The 6,798-nt window shown below is 36.5% G+C and overlaps 3 long non-coding RNA genes across 3 annotated transcripts in view; 2 read left to right on the top strand and 1 right to left on the bottom strand.

The window, feature by feature from the left end:
- LOC108553575 (uncharacterized) overlaps positions 1–6,798 on the bottom strand; it is an 18,402-nt gene that overhangs the window by 7,594 nt on the left and 4,010 nt on the right. The window lies entirely within an intron of this gene.
- On the top strand, positions 1,106–3,599 carry LOC108553577 (uncharacterized). The gene is made up of 3 exons (XR_001890647.1): positions 1,106–1,550; positions 2,423–2,582; positions 2,711–3,599. It is a non-coding gene; the product is annotated as an uncharacterized LOC108553577 (long non-coding RNA).
- Positions 5,118–6,475, top strand: LOC108553576 (uncharacterized). Its single transcript, XR_001890646.1, has 3 exons — positions 5,118–5,305; positions 5,419–5,857; positions 6,276–6,475. It is a non-coding gene; the product is annotated as an uncharacterized LOC108553576 (long non-coding RNA).

Here is a 6,798-nt window from a genome sequence, read left to right as displayed (position 1 = left end):
ACCGCTCTCAGTAAATTCATTGGTCACGCTTTGCGAAAGTCGATTTGTGATGAACTGCTAATCCGATGTTTAGATTGCTGTGTAAGATCCTTGGGGAATGCGTGTTAGGAGTCAAATTTTCAAACAGATTAATATTTATACTCGACTATGTGTATTTATCGTTAATACTTTTAAATTTGTATGGACTGCAATGCAATTTTTAAACGTAGGGATATTGAAGCTATTTTTCAGAATACATACAAAAATAATGTTCCATTAATGTGTTTAGTCCTTTATACAGAGATTAACATTTTTTAAAATTTCTACATATTTATTAAATACTATAGAGATATTTTATGTTGTATCTGTTACACCATAAATTTAAAAAAGTCATATATAATGTTAAAAGTATTTAATGTGCAAAATTAATCGCTTCCTCAAGATCGCATACGGTTATATCTCTACCATCGCACTTTTTAGTTACTTTATTCCATTTTCTTCGGGTTTGTCCTATCTTACATTCGTTTCAAAAGCAAAGGAAACAAGGCTGTAAGCTCTTTGTCTAAAATGTATCAGATAACAATCGAACCACGCACAGTGATTGGAAAGGAAGGGATCACTGATGACGTTGTTCCCGATTGGGTAGGTGGTGACCTTGGTTGACATTACTTTTACAAGTAAAATAATGGCAGATATGAAAATTCTGTCGAACTTCATTTAAGAAACGTAATCCGGAATATTTAGTATTAAAATAAATACATTAGTGTATAAATAGCAGTAAGTTATAATAGAATTATCTGAAGTATTTTACCTAATATGAGTTGGATCATGATTGAGTGGAAAGGAAATGCATTTCTTTCTATTATTGTTGCAATCACATTTACATCTTCCAACGCAATCATTCAAACCATCACACTTTATAAAATTTGTCTAATTATATGTTGTAGAGAACATATAGTAAACGTCCGCTAGCAAAATAAATATGAAGTCAGCCGTCCTGCTCAATTTGATAATTCTAATATTAACTCATTCTATTATATATAACGCTACTCAAATAATCTGTTCTAGTTGATGGTCATGTGCAGAATTTTTGTCGTTAGGTTACGGTAAAAGTTATATTCTTTCTAAGACGATGCAAGTTTTTGGTAACTAAAAATCCCTAGTGCTGCAAAAACGAATCAGTTTGTGAAGGAACTATCGAAAGCAAATAGTGCCGCTCTCGTCATCCACAACAGTGTCGTGCACGTAGGCCATGTCCCCAGAGGTTCGACGCTCGCTCTCCGCCCCGCCAAAGAAAACCGCAAGGTGCCTCGCCCCGTTCCACGCGTCTAAAGATATCAACTTAACAAGAACGACGGAAAAAAAGAATAATGCTCACGACTCTGGGCAACCAGGCACAGGCAGACGAACAGGACAAAGTGACAAACGCAGGGCGTGAAACGGTCGGCCGTAAAACGCCGTGGCCAGGCTTTCCTTCAATTTGTAACCGAATGAAGCCACGACAGCGCGCGAACGTGCGAACTAATTGAATCTGTAATTGAGGCTAATTAAAACTTATTATATCGGCACTGGTAAGCGATACCGCGGTGATACTCGTGTTAATTATAGTAATCGAGAACGAAGAAGAGTGTATCGTCGCGGCCAAGAATGCAGTTTATTAACGCCAAAGTGAATCTACTAAATCGTCGCGCGCGAAGCTCGACTTCTCTTGCGCTTGCTGGTATATTGCGACCGCGAGTAACTCTCTAGGTTAGGATAGATTTGTCACTGTCCGTTCTATGAAGCGTGTATTTGTTTGAAGCGTGTATTTGTTAGAAGCGTGGTTGAAAAAAAGGAGAAAGAATGTTGTAAACGATTTCTGTTTATTCAGTGATATTAAATTTATATAGATTATATTCAGATTATTACAAATTATTACAGATAGATTAGGATAATTATCTATTTATTGAAAGTAATAAGAGCGATGGTAGTTTTATTTTTATTGCTTTGTGGACATAGATGAAGCGTCGCTAAAGTCTAATATTAGAAGTGGTGATGGCTATATTTGATGCTGCAGTATATGCGTAGTTCAGAAATATATTTGAATAAGCAATTATAAATTCTGATTACTGAAGTATCGTTAAATTAATAGCCATAATTTGTTGCTTTGAATATACAGGGTGGTTTAGTTGAATGTTGCCACTAAATATTTCTCTTCGCTGTGACCATATCAAAAATATTTTCTGTGCAGTCTGTATTTATTTTATGTCATTGTGATACAGAAACTGGTTTCTAAAAAAGGAGAAATTTAAACTATAAATGGATAGAGGAAGCATCCTGAACGAACAAAGAACGAATTTTGTTTTGTCACGAATTGCTCTGATCATGCAACTGTATAAGAAATTGCAACTGAATGACAAACTTCTCTCTCGTTCACATTATTCATCGAATCTTTCTTTCGCAGATTACCATCTGGCTCGGAAATGTCGAGTCATAGGATAAAAGAAACGTCATTTATTAGCAACTCTCTACGACAATGTAATGTCACGTACGACAGAAATCTTCGAGAAGCTGTAACACTAGGATTACAAATCCCTATCAAACGAATCCTTCAGGAATCACAAGTAATTAAAAGTTCTTATTACCTCCTACATTTCTAGCTAGAAATATTTTCCTATATAAAATAAGACCATGAATGAATTATCATAGATACCTTCGAAATAAATCATTTTGACTAATTTTATAATTCCAGAATTAAAACTCCACGATGAAAAATTAGAAACAATTCTATTTCGATACGTCGTCAAAATTTAAGCACAGAATAAAGCACATCTAGAGCAACAAAAGAACAGATTGCAGCATATAAGCTTTCATATATTATCTTCCAATTATCTCCATGAGAAATTCGCTAGAATCGGTACAGCAATTCGATTCTGTTCTTCCTCGATAATTCTCCCCGATTGGGAGGATAAAAGGCAACGAACGCCCCAGTGTTCAGGTAGCTGAGTGTTTCAAACGACACGACGACGTAAATCGGTTCTGCAAGAAGAACGGGGCAGCCGATTGGAAAATCAGATCGGTCAAAGGAGCCGCGTGCTTTCCACGAGGGTCAGTCCCGACAGCAGATTATCTGTCTTCGACGATGCAACGAGATTTACGTTAACCAGGAGGGTAGATCGTGACGGAGATAGTCGGCGAAATTCTCGATCGTCGAACCGGTGTGTTCCCCTTTTTCGCGTAATTTATGCAAAGCTTATTCGCACCGATGTCTCGTAACCGAGCACTATTAATATCCCTGGCACGCGAGGACAGAAGCAAAACCGGGAAGGAAAAAAGAAAGTAAAGGGAGAATAAGAAGATGAGAAAGAAGAAGATGAGGAAGAAAAAAGGAACAGAAAAAAGAAAGAGAAAAGAAGGGAGCAAAGAGCACGCTCGACAGATTTGCTCGGTGTGTTTCTCTTTAACAGTACACGTTACTGTACCGTGACCCGCCGTTTTCCATCTGGCGTTACTGCGTTACCCCGCGGCAGGCTGCACGCGTTTACGATTTCTTACGCCGAGAAACGGTCACACTTTTTCCCCAGGAAGTGTAACGATACTGTGTGAAAAAAGGGGGAACGAAACGGAGAAACTAGGAAAAAGTCAACGTAATTAACGAAAATGGTTGTAATAATATGGAAACTCAGAAAAATAATAGAATATTAAAAATATACTATAATCTTGTATGTATTTACATGATGACTTGTATAGAATTGAGTGAGCAATATTGTAACGCTAAAAGATAAATAAGAATAAGCAACATTGAATCTCCAAAAGATGCTTTCTAAAAATAAGAGATACGTTGCAAATAATTAATTGAGTTGAGAGGAAAATTGAATTTGCCATCCAAAGTATAAATCCTATTCGGTCATTTTCATAGAAATATATGTGATACATTTCCACACAACATCAAACACTAAAGTAAATACAATTTTACACGATTGCACCTAGAAAACAACCTACATCGTCCGCAAATATCCTTAAACGAAGTTGAATTTCCCGCCACATTGAAAACCGTAACATAATCAAACAAAGCTGAACGATCAGGCATGCGCGAACAGACAATGAGCGCGAAAAAGAGGACAGTTCTCCCTGACAGTTAAGGTACGGATTCTAAGCAGCTCCTTGGCTTACGACTTTCTAACTATCTCTGCCATTGTAACGTAACACGATTCACACGAGGCAGAGCCTCGGTGAATCGGTATCGAAGGCGGTAGCTGCGAACTTGCTCATAGAGCTCGAACAGAGAAGAAAGTATGACGTGACCCAGAAAAATGTCTATCGCGGAGTGACGAGTAAAGGTTCGGAGATTAATCAAGCCGGCTGTGAGCGGGAAGAGAGGGAATGGGACGCACAGGAGTCGAAGAAAGGTTTATATTGTGCCCATGAGCGTTCGAAGACCAACGGCTCTGCTGGGGCACGTGATATTACGACGTTGCAAACGCGACTCGCATACTTTACAAAGACGCTTCTTGTTCCGCGGAGCAATTATATTTTAAGAGAGCAATTTCTGGAAACTCGTCGACAGGCTGCTGCAGGAAGTCATTAATATTGGGAAGTATTTCCTAACGATTTCGCAGTATGTTTCTTAATGACCGTGGAGATCGCGCAGAATTGCAGCCAGACACGGGATTAAGCTTGCATAATTTAACGACGGATAATTAATCTTCGTGAACTCCTTAGGCGGCGTTTGCATTGACAGTCTGAGTTAAGAATTCTCGATACGTTCTAATAACCATCTAGTCAGTTGGATATACAAATTAATGTACAAAAGGGAAATATTTGAATAACGATGCTTGAGCACAACAGTCTCCAAAATTTTTGGTAAAAATATAAAATTTATCTTATAACATAATGAGTTATTAATAACGCAACGAATTAAATACTTCTAGCAAATTTATGAATCAGCATAATGATTACTATCATTTTATTTATCATCCATCGATAATTCAACCGATTAAATTAATATACGGAGTTTCTCTAAAGAAAATAGTCTCTTTTAAGAAGTGATAAGCTGCATAAAGTAATACAAAAATATCCCGTTTACATGACACGGATGACGAAGATTTAAGTAAGAGAATTACTATTTAAGTATTTGTATAAATACTAAATAAAAGAAATACTGTTTAAGAAACTGTGGAATGCATCAGTATTTAGTACCAATAACGTTATCCAAAATACCGTGAAGCAATTTGCATAAATACGATAAAAAGTCAAGGAGTCTTCCTTATGGTTGAATTCCATCACAGATAGAAATAAAAATGGTACTTCAGATGCATCCCAACAGACGTAGTAGATCGCACTTACGGTGAGTTGAACTCTGCAATAAGCAAAAACGATAGTCACAACGAAAATTTATCATGAAGTTCAACATTACATTCATAAGACATTTCCTGTTTTACTTTATTTCTCTCGTTTCAGATAAGATGGTCGTCTTTGTCGGGAACACCATGCTTGTTACGAATATGTCGGCTTCCTCCGATCATCTAGCTGCAGAACGATTTTATCAACATTTAGAAAACAAAAAATCAGTTGAATAAACAACAACCACTTTCTGATAAAGATCTCGGAATCATATGCTAACGGGACACCGTGTACAAGTCGTTCTTTATAGATTTCTATTAATGGCAATGCAAATACCAGTCACTTGAAAAATAACCGTCACTGAATAATCCCACACAACACGGACTTCGTACGTCTTAATCTCGTGTGTGCAACAAGATCGAGCGTAAAGGCAGTAATCTGGAAAAGCAATTTTGGCCTTCGCGAAATACTAGAAACTTGTATCCGCGAACGCTTTAAATCGCATTTGGGTCACGTTGAATATCGCCTTCGATTTCGTACTTCAACTCCATTCATGGTATCTCAATTGAACTTAACTACGCTTCTACGTTTTCCTGAAATGCGTCGTTGAAACACGTAACATGAACGATACACGTATGTGATCTGATTCAAAGTAATTGAATTATATTTATAATTTATTTGATTATAAATTGAACGTGTGACTTAATTATTTATGTAAGATTTACAGATCATAATAGTCCGTTTGTCTTTTATCGAGTCAACCAATACTATATATATATAAAATAAGACATTTGATTGCTTTTGGAGAAAAGTACGTAAGCTTAGCAATGGACTATTCTATCGCGGTGCATCCCAAACAAATTCTACAAAAATGTTGTTGTAACAGGCGTGAATCTTTCTTTTCCCTTGGAAAAAAATGTAGAAGTATAAGGAATTGTGAAGGATATATCACTACTACGAGATTTTTTTTCTAGACGACTGAGGCCTAGTAAGATGATTCATGCCACAATTGCCAGCAGCACCCTTGAAAATCTTACTAATGAGGAGGCTCGATATAAAAATATGCAGAGGAACTCTAACGAAGTCTTGATACGATGCGATAAGTTATCAAATTTAATTGCTTTGATGCAATATTACACCGCAATTTTATCTTACTGATAAATTTTATCGTCGATTTCTCACACGGTATATAAAATTTTTTATTTAAAATTTATATTGCAACTTTGTTGAATCTCAAAATTTAAACTCTTCGCGAAATATTGAACTACGGTATTGAAATTTTTACTTTCATACTGGAATAAAATATATTATCTACAAAAATATTTTTAATGTTGGAATTGTTTATCTCTAGCTATATTCTCTTGTGTATTATTGTATTCGAAAGCATTTCTTGCACAAGAGAAACCGTAGAATGAAAGTTGAACCTTCTAGATGGCTCTGCTGACTTGAAATCCATAAATCGTACATCTTCATTCCTCCTTTGAAAGCGCTATCGTG

The sequence above is a fragment of the Eufriesea mexicana genome, unplaced genomic scaffold, assembly GCF_001483705.2.
Source record: "Eufriesea mexicana isolate 0111107269 unplaced genomic scaffold, ASM148370v2 scaffold11180, whole genome shotgun sequence".
NCBI lineage: Eukaryota > Metazoa > Arthropoda > Insecta > Hymenoptera > Apidae > Eufriesea > Eufriesea mexicana.
The sequence above is the reverse complement of the archived record's forward strand: the minus strand, read 5'-3'. Positions and strand labels throughout refer to the sequence as shown.